Genomic DNA, 16345 nt, shown 5'->3' with positions numbered 1-16345 from the left:
CTCTTATGGTTCTTGTAAGTAAATTTTACACAAAACATACATAGTATATTAAATGATGCAAATACGTTTGTGCTGCAGTAAGAACTATACTTTTTATTACTACATGTTATGCTATCAATAGTCACATTAAATCCTATTTAAGAGGCTAGTTCTTGTGTACATACCTATTTTAAATGTAACTTCTTAAAATTTTATAGGCAAAGTCCTTCAATGAGCAATGAAAACATGATTAAAAAAAGACGGTTGAATAGAAAAACAGCCGGCAACAGTAATTCATTTTGGGTACAGTTTTACTTTTTATGAATAAGTCTGCAAAATATCAACATAAAGAGTCTACTTAAAAAAAAATGAATACAGCCTTAATACTGAAAGCCAGTTCAAATAGTGAACATTTTCAATTTCTTATGACGTGGGATTATACCCTTGTGGTTCATGCAGCACATGTTGTAGTGGTTTTAATTTTACAATTCAAAAAAGGGGAGAGTACAAGGTAAATAATTTGGTTTCTTTGAAAAGAATCTGTGTCGTTTTTATTTTTCTATGCTATTTAGGAAATGATGAGAGTAATGCCATACAAAAGTGGTATCTGTCTTTATGGACATTTCAAATTTCATGTATATTAAAATATCATTGTCATTAATAAATGCTCACTTTATATGATGTACTATCCAGAACCACTAGAAAACATTGTATTTGACAATAAAGAAATTCGTGATTCATGTAGGAACAGTATAAGGAACATTTACTAGCCCATATAAACATTTTACCAGCTTATTCTGCCTCATGGAACCAAAACAAAGAATTAACATGTGTAACTGCTGTCCAGTATACTAATGAAGTAAGCAAATAAGTCTTGTTTCCCCTAGCTTGAGAAAACAGAGCAAACAAATTAAATACATCAGAATTTTGCCTTCTTTCTTACATTCTCACACCAATGAGGCAGGGAGTGGTCGAGAGTCCTTTGTACTACCAGGTAGCCAATCAAATAAAGATGCAATCTAAAATAAACAAACTCTGTTGGTGGGAATGTAAATTGGTACAACCACTATGGAAAAAAGTATGGCGGTACCTCAGAAAACGAAATATAGAACTACAATATGATTCAGCAATCCCATTCCTGGGCATATATCCAGACAAAACTTTCATTCAAAAAGATACATGCACTGCTGTGTTCATTGCAGCAGTATTCACAATAGCCAAGACATGAAAACAACCTAAATGTCCTTCAGCAGATGAATGGATTAAGAAGATGTGGTACATACACACAATGGAGTACTACTCAGCCATAACAAAGAACAAAATAATGCCATTTGCAGCAACATGGATGGAACTGGAGATTCTCATGTTACGTGTAGTAAATCAGAAAGAGAAAGACAAGTACCGTATGATATCACTTATATGTGGAATTTAAAATATGGCACAAATGAATCTATTTTCATAGCAGAAACAAACTCATGAACATAGAGAACAGACTTGTTCTTTGCCAAGGGAGAGGGGGAGGGAATGGGAGGGACTGGGAGTTTAGGGTTAGTAGATGCAAACTATTACATTTAGAATGGATAAGCAATGAGGTCCTGCTGTATAGCACTAGCACAGGGAACTATATCCAATCATTCGTGATAGAACATGATGGAAGATAATATAAGAAAAAGAATGTGTATATGTGTGTGTGTGTGTGTGTGTGTGTGTGTGTATACCTGGGTCACTTTGTTGTACAGCAGAAATTGATAGAACATTGTAAATAAACTATAATAAAATTAAAAAGAATAAATTTAGTTAATGATTTTCATTAAAAAAAATAAAACAAACAACCAACCTTTAAGATACACCCTGCAGTTCCATCTATAAAGAAAATTCCAGGACATGACTGTAACCAGGAAAGAGCAAAAAGAAATAGAATAAACTGCCTAGGGGAAAATAAGTTCCAGAGTATAATTATTGGGTAGATAAATAAGATTTCACCAAGTGAGAATCAGAATTGGTTGAAGCCAAATCTAAATAGCTATAACTGTTAAAGTTTCAACACTGGAATTGTTGCAGGAAGAGGGCCCCTTCCAGGGCCTGATAATGAGCTTTTGTTTAACACTAGTAAAGGAATTGTCTGAAGAGACACGTGTTGACAAAGCAAGAAATTTTATTGAGAAGAGGTGCCTGGGAAGAGAGCAGCAGAGGAAGGGAACCCAGGAGAACTGCTCTGCCACGTGGCTGGCAGTCTCAGGTTTTATGGGAATGGGGTTAGTTTCCTGGTTGTCTCTGGCTGATTGTCTTGCTCGCCCATATTTGGTCTGGCCCAGGGTCCTTCCTGGTGGTACATGCACCTCTTGGCCAAAATGGATTCCATTGCTGAGAATTCAGGAAGGTTGGGTAAGGTTGGTTGTCTCCTCTCTCCTACGAGCCCCTCCCAAATCCTCCCTGTTAGTCTTCAGGGCAGCACCATGTTCCCTATGAGGGCCTTCTGTTATGAAACAGCTCATGCAAGTGGCTATTACTGTGCCTGGCCAAGGTGGGCAGTTTCAGACAATGGTCCCCTAACAGAATCATTACTAAATTCTTATTAAATTCTTGATTTAGACTGTAATGACAAGAGAGAAGTTATAATGTTCATTAAAAATAAATTTAACTACATTAGTAAAATTGGTGAAGGGGAGAATCTTTGCTGAGAAAGATCAAATCCTGATTACATTTTTAAGTATATTGAAATTTGATAAATAACACTTCAAAATTTGAATGCTCTTAATTTGTAGTAAGCTGTGCTTTCTTGTGGAATTCCTGTTTCCATAAATGTACTTGAATTACGGCCAGGCATAGTAAGCGTCAATAAATAGCTTAAGTAAAGATGGTCAGAGCATTCACTTAAAATAATGGCACTGTGGGGTTTGATTTATTTCTTATTTATGGCATTTCAAAAGTAATATTTATAAATTATAGTAAGAAAATGGAAAAATAACAAAAAATATAAAGAATTTTTGATTACTTACAATTTCAACACTTAGAAACTCTGTTAATATTTTAGTGTATTCTTTTCCATTATTTTGAGGAATATATTTATATAAATATGAATGTTTTGTTATTTAATAAGACTGAGGTCATGTTACAAGTATAGCACTGTTATGAACATTATCATAAAATTAAGTATTTGTTCAAACATACTTTTGAATGGCTCATTAATATTTTTATATTTTGGAGGGATTTTATTCATTCTCCTATTCAGGAACATTAAAGTTGAGTTCTTTTTTGTTATAAATAGCTCTATATGAAAATAAATATTCTTAAGCAAATTCTTGACTATATCTTTGGCAATGCTCTTGGGAAAAGAAGTGGGTTATTGGATAAAACATTGTGATTATTTCAAGTGTCTTGATCTGTATTTCCAAATTTTTGCCCAGAAAATTTGCTACTTTTAGTGCATTTCCAAAGGTAATAAAACTATCCATTCCATTTCACTTTCACCCAAGTTAAGTAGTATCAAAGTCTTTATTTTTTATTTAGTTATTTTCTTGGCCACACTTTTGGCATGCAGAAGTTCCTGGGCCAGGGACTGAACCCTCATCACAGAGGTGACCTTAGCCACTTCAGAGACAATGCCAGATCCTTAACCTGATGCACCACAAGGAACTTTCATCTTTACCTTTTTAAGATGTTAATAAAACATTGTTTAGTTTAATATTTTTCCATGTATTTAATCGTTATTTCTGTGAATTTTTCAGATTTTTTGTGTCTCTACTAATTCTTCTATAGAATTGATAGTTATTTTAAAGGATCTAAAGGTCTCATTATAGTTTTAGGGTATTAAAACCGCCATTATAGCGGTATTAAAAATGTGTTTGTGGCTTGCTTTTAATTTTATCAATAGTATTTTTTGATGCACTCAATTTTAAAGCACATAACATTCAAATACATTTTTATCTTTCCATTTCTTCCATTGCTTTATAATTAGAACATTTTTCCCTAATGTAAAACACAATAAATTTTTTAAAATTATAGTTGTGAATTGGTCAGAAAAATGAATAGAGAAAGGAAGACTGAGAGGGGGAATATACACATTGTATCAAAAATTAAAGTGATATTGGAGTTCCCATTGTGGCGCAGTGGTTAACGAATCCGACTAGGAACCATGACGTTGCGGGTTCGATCCCTGGCCTTGCTCAGTGGGTTAAGGATCCGGTATTGCAGTGAGCTGTGGTGTAGGTCGCAGACAAGGCTCGGATCCCACACTGCTGTGGCTCTGGCGTAGGCCAGCATCTACAGCTCTGATTTGACCCCTAGCCTGGGAACCTCCATATGCCACGGGAGCGGCTCAAGAAAAGGCTAAAAGACAAAAAAAAAAAAAATTAAAGTGATAAACATACTGTCAATTTATATTTTTATAGTTAGAATGCTATATTTTGCTACATTATAAATATTAAATACTTAATACATTTAGAATTTATTTTGATATTATTATGTTGCATGGGGAAATCTTTTTAATCTATTTACTCATCCAGCAACTCTTTAATGCCAGGTATTACTTTAAGTGATATGAACAGAGCTGTGATTAAAAGAGACAAAAATCTTACTTTGGTAGAATTTATTTTCTAGTAAAATCTAATGTTTTAATGAAAGGCTTAACCAAATTTTCCAACATCATTTCATTACTATGTCTTTCTTTCTCCATTCATTCCTAAGGGTATTTCTAAATTATTATAAGAAATTAGATCTACTTTTGGGTAAATTTTTATTCTGCTATCTAACTACTGATATTTATGTAAATGCAGTTGATTATTATATATTTATAGTAAATTTTAGTTTCTGAAATGGCATACACTCCCTCAATCTTGCTTTTTTTTTTTTTTTTTTTTGTCTTTTTGCCTTTTCTAGGGCCGCTTCCACAGCATATGGAGGTTCCCAGGCTAGGGGTCTAATCAGAACTGTAGCTGCTGGTTTCACCACAGCTCACAGCAATGCCAGATCCATAACCCACTGAGCGAGGCCAGGGATCGAACCCACAACCTCATGGTTCCCAGTCCGATTCGTTAACCACTGAGCCACGATGGGAACTCCCCTCAGTCTTGCTTTTTAAAAAATTTTCTGGCCTATTCATAGCCATTTTTTCCACCCAGTATAATTTAAAATCACTAAAGTTTACATATATTAAAATGCTGAAATTTGAATTAAAATTATAAATTACTTTTGAAAATCTCAACATCTTTTTCTCACCCAGAAACTAGAAATTTACCTTTTACTGAAGTCTCCATTTACATTTATTAGTATATCTTTAATGCTTTTCTTCTTTCAGGTTTTGTCTATTTCTTATTGAAATTGTACCTTTTATTTTATATGTTTATTATGCAATATTTATGTAAATTTAACTATTGTTACTGTAGAGGAAAGGCTTTCTCTTTATAGTTCTGTTACATCTTGTCAATTTGCTAATACACCTTACTAGTTCTAACATGTTTTCCGTTCAATTTGTTGTGTTTTTCTAGATAGTTTTGTGTCAGAAAATAATTATAATATTTATTTCTTCTTTCCAGTAGCTATATTCCTTCTTTATGTTTCTTATATAATACTTTACCAAAATATCTACATTTATAATATCTAGACTTGTTCCTAACTTCATTTTTTAAAGCCTTTAATGTTTTGCCATTAGACATAAAATTGGCTATTAGTTTAGGTTAAGTATTCTTTATCACAGCAAGGAAAGAGCCGTTTTTCCAATAGTCACTAAAAATTTCTTTGTTTTATTTTGTTCTTGGGAGGAAATTTATAGTAAATTAATTTTTTCTTTTAATCTACATCGAGTTTTTCACTTTTAACTAACTTATATGTTATATGAATAAATTTTCTTCTATTCTAGTTACAAGCTATATTTAGTTACTCCAAATTATTTTTTTAAAAAATCACTCCTTTTTACTTTAGGAATTTCATTATATATAGACAATTAGTTAAAGTGTCTGTAGTATTCTTTATTTGTTCATCTATGCCATATTTTGAATTTATGCCTGCCATTAAATTAATGTGAAGGCTCTTTAGTGCATGTATGCTCTAGAATTATATATATATATTTTTTTTTTCTGTTGGAGGGAACGAAGGTAGAATTATTTTAATACAGTATAAAATGTGTCCAATTACTGAAATTTGGAAAGAATTCCTCTGTGAAGCTATCTTGTCAAAAGTCTTGTTGGAAGATAATTCTTCAACAACTTTTCCATTTATTTTCTAGTTTTGTTTTACTTTGGCTAATGCTTGTAGATGAAATCAGTGAGAATAGCTTCAGAAGTTCTTTAAGTAAAAGAACTGAAGGGCATGGGAAACCCTTCTCTGAAATAGCATTTCAATAACTGTACCTCAAATGCTGGCCAACTGGGTTAGGTAAGGTCTTCCAGAACTTTTTTATTAGATCTTGTACCAGAGAAGTATGCAGAGAAGAACACAGACAATAGTGAACTCTCATGACCAAAAACTAGAACAAGATTGGATAGATTTTAATAAAAATTGTGGACAAGGAGAATATGAAGCCATGCTTTGCTTATGAAAAGTCTAATTGAGTGTTTACAGAGCTAACTTATGGGGGCTGCTAAAATAGAATAAGGCCATTGAGTAAGAAAAATGGGAGAAGCACCAAAAAAAAGCTCATGAGTGATGTCCAGAAACTTCCCAGTTATGTTGGTTTGTGTGTATATATATATATATTTTTTTTCTTTTCCTTTTTTAGGGCCATACCTGTGGCATGTGGAAGCTCCCAGACTAGGGACTGAATTGGACCTGAAGCTATCTGCTGGCCTTAAGCCACTGAGTGAGGCCAGGGATTGAACCACATCCTCATGGATACTAGTCGGGTTCTTAACCCACTGAGCCATGATGAGAACTCCTATGTTGGTTTTGTATTTATCATACAGTTTATATTTGCTATGTGCTTTCCTCTCTTTCTTCTCTTCATTATCATCTTCTTCATCATATTATCATGACAACCCACTATATTATCCAAGATCATATAGGCTAATTAATGTATCATATATTTAAATGACTACTTACTATGCATACTTCTTCGTAACAAAGCATTATGGAGAATACCAAAGAAAATGATAATCACAATAACATATAACATATAAAATGTATTATATGTTCTAAAATGTTTTTCATCCACTATTGACTTAGAGTTTCTTTGGGATTGGATTAAGCAATAAATCCTGAGGACATGTCGTTTGTGAGCTAGTGAGGCCAAGGAAGGCATCACAGAGGAAGTAGCATGTGAACAGGACTCTGAGACAGAGCATCCCACTAGGAAGGAAGTATTGTTCTTTGACACTAATGTGGCATTGAAAGATGTGGGGTGCAGTTCCTATTGTGGCTCATTGGGTTAAGAACCCGACATAGTGTCCGTGAGGATGCGAATTCTATCCCTGGCCTTGCTCAGTGGGTTAAAGATCTGGTATTGCTGCAAGCCGTGCCACAGGTCTCAGATGTGACTCGGATCTGGTGTTGCTCTGGCTGTGGCATAGGCCTGCAGCTGCTGCCACAGGTTAGATTTGATCTCTAGCCCAGGAATATCCACATTGTGTAAGTGTGGTCCAAAAAAAATAAAAACATAATAAAAGAAATATGTGGGGTGATAGAGTATTGCAGTGTCATGATCAAATTAATATTCAGGGGTATTCAGCTGGAAGTCATGTGTAAAATGAGATATAGAAGGGGGAGATCAGGGAAAAGTAACCTAGTTGAAAAGCTACTTTAGAATGTAGGTAAATAGTTCAATGTCTAAAATACAAAAATGTTGTGGTAGCATAGAAAAATCACTCTTCTGTTGAGTCAGAATATCTACTCATTATTTATAGAATGTAGAGTTTGGAATATCTAGAAACTGCTTTCTTTCTGTAAAACATGGTGATAATATGATTCAGCTTTCAATTTTCAGTCTTCACCCTCATCTTCAACTGGAAAGCAATGGAGGGAAACAGCCACTTTTAGCCTTTTTGCCCCATTAGGGTTGGGGCTAGACTTTTGGTCTCAGTCTCTAACAAAAGGTGTCAAAGCCTTCTGTCCTTACCTTCAGTTCAGTCGAAACCTCAGTCAGGAGCAGACCTGTGCCACCGGAGCCACCTGAGCCACTGCAGTGACAGTGCTGGCTCCTTAACCTGATGAGCCACATGGGAAGTCCTGGTCATGGGTTTTAACATCGTAAAAAATCTCAAACACTTATGAGTAGTGTTGAAAAAAATAGTACATTTACGTAAGGATTTTTACTTTTGGATTCCAAAAGTTTTTCTTTCTTTCTCAGATGTTAATAAGGATTTAGACATTAAGAATTTGAATTTCAGGAACTAAAGCTAGACAATTACTAAATATTATTTAAAAAACAATTTTTAACTTACTGCTTCTCCCTCCACTGGGAACTCCACGCCTCACCCCTACCTCAGGTGGCCATAATAATTAGGGAACAAATAAAAGCAGTTGAGGATGATAACCTTGTTTTCCTGGAAACAGATGCAAATAAGATACATTACCAAAAAATGACTGCAAAGAATAAAGATGTTACATTAAACTAATTTTTTTCCCTTTCTTAGACTCTCTTGTCCCTTTCCTTCACATCACAGTTATTATATTTTCTACTCAAACCACAAGAAATATTTCCATAATGAAAACATAAATCAATTTTTGAAGACCTTTTAACAATTAAAATGCATCTAGCCTATGAGAGACAAAAGGAATGACACGGGTTTCCAGGAGCAACAAGGAAGTTCCAGGAATGTTATGGATTTTGAACAGAAGTATCAGGTCATACTCTTCAGAAAGAAAGGAGGTTATTGGCAATGAAAATTAGAAAAAAAGTAAAGGTTTTCAATGGACAGACTGGTCAGAAAATATCAAGAATAGCTTTTCAACTGAAATAAAATTCCAGGCTAAATTTTCCTCCTTTATTTTTGTTAACCCTGACACTTATAACCATTTCTCCCCTCAAATCTTGAGACTTGGCAGAACCAGAGCTCATAGTTGTCCTTAATTTAGAGATGTTCCAGAACCTGGGTGCAGTGAAGTGTGTAGTTTCATTGTTACAGAGATGTAATAAAGATTTGAGGGTAGCAGCTGGTTCCTTGAGAAAAAATAGACCTCAGACAAAGACATGCAGGGCAAGTGTTCTTAGGGCAAAATAATGGTGTTAGACTTATAGTTATATGAAGAAATATTTTATAAGAGGCTTTTATGTAGATAATTATATGTGGAAGGTTAACTCTACAGAAAGGCAGACTTGGAGACAATGATAAAATACAGTTAATTATGACAGGTTTTGTCACATTGTTTTTCTAAAGGTTAAACTTAAGCGAAAAATGTCACACCTGATGTTTTGAAATTCTTTCATCATCAAAATCAGTGCTACAGCGTGAGTCAACATATGCAAAATTAATATTTACACTATTTCTCTTACATGTGTTGCCTTGCATTAGGTTATCAATACAGATAATTCAACTCTCCACTCAGGAAACCCGTAAGTACTTGGATTTACTAGATGCAAAATTTTATACTATTTCAATAAACACTCCAGCTTATTTTAAAAGGTGTCTTTTTTTGACCAGCTTTTTCATGTGAAATTTTAATAATGTGAAGTTCACTCTCATTCTGAAATGGTGCTAGTTCAAAGGGTTTTGGAAAACCGAAGTGGTCTTTGAAGTGCTATGAGAGATTTCTAAAAACATTTTTCGCAAACAAATTTGTTTTTTACAGACAGCTCTGCTCACTGACACACCAAGACACCACTTCAAACGATATGGCAGAGCTGTGGACAGGCAGGAAGCATCCACAGCCACCAGGGCAGTCCCCAGACAGACAGGCTGCAATCTCAGAGAGAGAGAGTCTTGAAAAAAAAAAGAAAGAAAGAAAGAAAAGAAACCTCAAGAATCTTTTGGACTGGAGGTGAAAAGTCACTCACCCAGTACACCAGTTTCTGTAACTAGAACCTAGAGGTCCAAACCTTGTGCTACAAAGAGTATGAAAGATGTTGCTGGACAACACTGATCCCCTTGGATCCTCAAAGCAGAACATGAGCTTCTGCTGCAGTGTCTTTGAACTTGAAGATTAGTAATAGCGCTGCTCATCAGTAAAGATCTATTTTCAGATACACTGTCTGCACCAATAATATGAACTTTAAATAAGTGTTTCTCACACTTTCCACAAAAAAATACCTCTTTTAAAATAAAAATTTTAAAAATCCCATTTGATCCTGAGAAGTTCACAGTGCATTATTTTTCTGTCTTTTTTAGGACCACACCTGAGGCATATGGAGGTTCCCAGACTAGGGGTGGAATCAGCTGTAGCTACTGGTCTAAACCACAGCCACAGCAATGCCAAATCCAAGCCGCGGCTGTGACATACACCACAGCTCGTTACAACTCTGGATCCTTCACCCACTGAGCAAGGCCAGGGATTGAACCTGAGTCCTCATGGATCCTAGTCAGATTCGTTTCTGCTGTGCCACAATGGGAACTCCCTCACAGTGCATACTGGTTGAGAAAATACATAAAAGCCAAACCTATGAAGAATGTAAAATATCTTCAAAATTTTTCAGTTTTATTAATCATGAGAGTATTTGCAGTCTTTTGAATTTGATGCATAAATGTTAAAATTATAGTTTTATTAAAGCATTGCTTAGCTATGGATTTTTGCAGTAACTCTGGGGTCCATAATATGGAAACAACTACACTATTCTTTGTTCTCTAGGGTTTTCTTTTTTGCCCTTTTATATTTAACCTTGTCTATTTGGAATTTTCAACTAGGGATATGGTTTAATTTACAAGTTTTTGGAAAATGGTTTTATACATATGTATATATTTTTTTGTCTTTTTAGGGCCACACCAACAGCATATGGAAGTTCACAGGCTAAGGGTTGAATCAGAGCTGCAGCTGCCGGCCTACACCACAGTCACAATGCCAGATCCGAGCTGCAGCTGCACCCAACATCACAGCTGGAGGCAACACTGGATCTGTCCTCATGGATCCTAGTCAAGTTCATTACTGCTGAGCCAAATGGGAACTCCCAGAAAACAGCTTTAAATAGAAAGCAACTTATATTCAAATTCAAGAGGAGAGTTTATTATTAAGAACTTGGCTGCATGTAAATCAATGAAACTGGAACACACCCTCACAAGATGCACAAAAATAAACTCAAAATGGCTTACAGGCTTAAAATGTAAGACAAGACACCATCAAACTCTTACAAGAGAACATAGGCAAAACATTCTCTGACGTCAACCTTACAAATGTTTTCTCAGGTCAGTCACCCAAAGAAACAGAAATAAAAGCAAAAATAAACTAATCAAACTGACAAACTTTTGCACAGCAAAGGAAACCATAAAAAAAAAAGACAACCTACAGAATGGGAGAAAATAGTTTCAAATGATGCATCAGACAAGGGATTAATCTCTAAAATATACAAACAACTTATACAACTCAACAGCAAAGAAGCCAACAACCCAATTGAAAAATGGGCAAAAGACCTAAAAAGACATTTCTCCAAAGAATATATACTAGATGGCCAACAAGCACTTGAAAAAATGCTCAACATCACTGGATTATTAGAGAAAGACAAAACCACCACGAGGTACCACCTCACACCAGTCAGAATGGCCATGATTAATAAGTCCACAAATAACAAATGCTGGAGAGGGTGTGGAGAAAAGGGAACCCTCCTGCACTGTTGGTGGGAATGTAAATTGGTACAACCACTATGGAAAACAGTATGGAGGTACCTCAGAAAACTATACATAGAACTACCATATGACCCAGCAATCCCACTCTTGAGTATGTATCCAGACAAAACTTTTCTGGAAAAAGGCACATGTACCCTCCTGTTCATTGCAGCACTATTCACAATAGCCAAGACACATAAACAACCCAAATGTCCATTGACAGATGATTGGATTAGGGAGATGTGGTGTATATATATATATACCATGGAATACTACTCAGACTTAAAAAGGAACAAAATAATGCCATCTGCAGCAACATGGATGGAACTAGAGACTCTCATACTAAGTGAAGTAAGTCAGAAAGAGAAATAAAAATACCATTTGATATCACTTATATCTGGAGTCTAATATATGACACAAATGAACCTTTCCACAGAAAAGAAATTCATGGACATGGAGAACAGACTTGTGGTTGCCAAGAGGAGGGCGAGGGAGTGGGATGGATTGGGAAGTTGGGGTTAATAGATGCAAACTATTGCCTGTGGAATGGATAAGCAATGAGATCCTGCTGTGTAGCACTGGAAACTATGTCTGGTCACTTGTGATGGAGCATGATAATGTGAGAAAAAAGAATGTATACATGTATGTGTAACTGAGTCACCTCGCTGTGCAGTAGAAAATTGACAGACACTGTAAATGAGCTATAATGGAAAAAATAAACATCATTATAAAAAAAGAACTTTACTTGTAAAATCTTTTGGAAATGAAGACATTTTATTAAGTAAATAATGAGAATTTCCAATGGTTTGGTATGTTGTGTATTAGGCAACAGGTAACTTAGAAATTGGTCTCTATATATTAGGAATTTGAAAGAAAGATTTTTAAACCAGTAATAACGTACTATATGGTTGATAGGAGATATAGGATAAAATTATCAAAGAGCAGATGCCAGCTTAGATATTTTCACCACACCTGTAAGTACTACATTTGAAAAAACAATGGCATTTGGGATAAAAATGATTAGGATCAGAAGTAAAGACTGGGTCACAGAACTGGTTCAATCACAGGAGAGGAAATTATGAAATACATTAATAATTAAAAGAGGTAGATGGGAAAGGATTAGCAGATCTGAGTCACATAAGAAGAGGTAGGTAGGGTTTGGTGTTAGAATTAATCAGTGGGAAGATACATATTTTTAGGGCCATGGAGACATTTACAGTCACAACTCTTCATATCATTGAATGCATGAATAAGAACAAAAAATCTTGAAATGATAATGTGTCTGTGCTCCTAAAACTCCAGAAAGACTACAAAGCTACTTACTGGGAACTTCTTCAGTTAACTCACTGACATTGTATAGTCATTTGTGATTTAAAAATTAAATGACATAATGACATGAAATGTAACAATTTAACCTTTAAAAATTAGAAGGGAGTTCCTTGGTGGTTTAGTGGTTAGGATCTGGAGTTGTCACTTCCGTGGCACAGGTGCGATACCTGGCGCTAGAACTTCTGCATGCAGTGGGGAAAAAAATTAGAAAACAAGATCAGTATAAATATGAATATATATCAAAGGTAACTCTCAAAACAGCCATTAATTGACTTTAAAACCTAGAGAAAAAGAAAGCAAAAGAATATTGAATGTGACGTGATATAAAAACAAATCCTTTGTTGTATGTATATAAAGAATATGAAGACTTTCTTGGTGTTAATTTTTAAAATGTTATTATAGTTCTTGGATGCCCAAGAGTTGAAGTAGAACTATCTTTAAGCAATCTTATGATTTGTTATAAAAGTGGACTAAACAAAGATACATTTCAAATTAACTTTTTTCTTTTTTTCATTGTTTGATTTTATTTTTTATAATGATTATTTTTTCTATCATAGCTGGTTTACAGTGTTTAAAATTAACTTTTTTCTAAACCTCTATCCACTACCTTCTTAGCAACTTCAAAACAAATATTTTGTATTATCACAAATGATAACTCCTCATAATGGTGCTGCCTTTAAAACAGGCTCATTTTAGTGGTTGAAGCAGCATTAATGGAAGAAATCACCCTCAGTTTCTACTTAGTACTTTCCTAAAAATATCTCTGTCCCCCATGTATTTTGATAAAAGGATATAAAAATATTACTAACATTAAATAAATAAATTAGAATTCAGTACCCTGTTTTATGTTAGATTGCTTTTTTTTCCTCCTACTAATATATATGTTAAGTTTCACACAATCTCTTTTATTTTCTTAACATTTAATCTATTGTAATCCAACTAAGACCAGTAGAGGAGAAAGATAAAGTGCTGAGGGAATGATAGTGAAGGAATTTAGGTATTAAGAGTATTCCAGGTACTTATTTTTAAAAAGAGATGTCAAAGATTTATTTATTTTTAAATAGGCATAGGTAAACAAAATATGATCTGATTTTTGTATGTTATGAATTATTTCATTTTTATACACCCCATGGAAAATGGAATAATGTTATTTGATATATAAACTGTTGCTTACAAACTCTTGTCTCCCTCAGTTGATTGATCGGGTTTTTTTCTACTTTCATTACTAACAATGGCTATCAGTAAAGACTCAGCCTTTGTGACTCTGAAAATGGAATTTTGTTTATTTTGGTTACTACAGAGTGGGGAGAAAGCACACACGTATATAAACAGCAAATACTCAAGTTGAACTTGAAATCTTAGGTGAAATTTACACTGAGCATCAAAATAGATGGATAAATAGGAAAAAAAAGTATGAGGAAGATGCAGAAGATATACATGGAGTATTGCTGAAAATATACATGGAGTTTTCTATGAAAAGATTTGGCTTATAAGGAAAAGTCTGGGTAAAATTTCAGGATTTAAGAGAATACCAATAAAGTGAAGATTGACATTAACCAGACCAGGCTATAAATACCACACAAAGAGACCAAACAAGTCCTCCCCTGACAGGTCTGACCACCTCTCCCCTTCAGAGCAAACCTATAATGAGCAAGACTGGAATGAGACCTGTTGTTCTTTTAGGATCAGCGAAACTTAATATGTTAGTTAGAGCACTTTTGTTTTTGGATGAGTTCATGTTTGTGTACTTACCTGATTACCGTGTTAAGTATGGGTTAAACCACGCAGCATAACGGTACAGTCAAGGCTCTACAAGTGTCATCATTTAATCATCTCAATGACCTTTCTTGTCTTATCACTCAGACTAATATGACGTCTTTTCTCTCAACATCATTTTGATGTGAAAGAGGAAACCACTTTCATGTTTAAGAAAAATCTCTAATTACCTGTACTGAGAAAAAGGAAAATAACAAGGAAGTAAACACACCTCTTTATCTGCTCCATCCTATACCCTTGGAAAATACTAGTGCACAGAGCTTGTTTTTATATTAATAGCACTGACATATATTTTTATTTCCTTTTTATTCTTTTAAAATAGCAATATGTGACATATCTTATAGGAATACCATACTCTGCAGCTGTTAGAAGTGTTGACTGATTAACTGATTATATATCATTAAATAATAATCATGTTTCATTATTTACTGTTCAGTATTTCAACAATTATTTAGTAGTACAATTTCTGATAGAATTCTTAATAAGATATATCTTTTGGGATGTTATCTATAAGTTATCAAGATACATGAGCAATATGTAAAGGCATTGATAACCTATTTCAATATCATTTGTAATTTATAATGAATTATGACCTAAATATATATTTATTAAATTATCACTTGATTTGATTAGGGAGTATTCAACACATGTTGATTGAAGAATTGCCATGTAAAAGCAATAGGCTAGTTTCCAAGGTGCTCATGTAGTCAGAAAACAAAAGTGATGTGGTTCTACGTAACTTTCCAATTGAAATAAACATTATATCAAATTAATATTTGTAGGTAACACATTTAATGAACCTGTCAATTTTACTAGTGACTCAAACTGCAAATGCAGTTTTGCAAAGAAAACCACTCCATTATAGACAGTAGATTAATACAATGAAAATTATCTATGATGTATAGTGTGTGCTTGATATACCTGATTCTAAAGTAGATGAGAGCTTTCAATTGTAAGTGAGTAGGTGAGACAATAAATCCAAAGCAGTGATTTTCAAATTGTGTTTCACAGATACCTAGAGGGTTTCAGAACCTTGTCTGAGAGGGGAAAGCTGAATGGGCAGGAGGGATATTGATTAGAAGATCTAATTTACATATTGGCATCTCCTAAATTTCTTTGAAGACCAAGCTGTACTTTAAAAGAAAGGTATGAAAAAATCCTTGTTTAATCACTTATTGAGATAGTCAGAGGAGACATAAACATTTTATTTAAATTAAAATCACCATAATGAGAGTCTGGATAGTTCTTTTTCGTTGCTTGTTTTATCTCCATTATGCAGCACAGTCCTGGCACATGATAAGTGCTCAAAAATAGTTATTTGTATCAGTGCTAATGATGACAAATTGGCCAATATCTTGCATATATACAATGATCTTTAATCCCAGTAGGCTCAGAGAGTAATTGCACAAAACTTACATTTTGATTTTACTTGTCTTGTTTCTGTGTTTAGGATTGAGTTAAATTTGTTGTGCTTTTGTATTCACTTTAAATTTTAAAATTTTATGTGGGTCCAGGGTAAAGTGAAATTGTATTCTTTTTTTTTTTTTTTTGGCTTTTTAGGGCCACACTTGTGGCACATG

This window comes from Phacochoerus africanus, chromosome 1 (assembly GCF_016906955.1).
Source record: "Phacochoerus africanus isolate WHEZ1 chromosome 1, ROS_Pafr_v1, whole genome shotgun sequence".
In the NCBI taxonomy this organism is placed as follows: Eukaryota; Metazoa; Chordata; class Mammalia; order Artiodactyla; family Suidae; genus Phacochoerus; species Phacochoerus africanus.
This window is presented reverse-complemented; position numbering follows the sequence as displayed.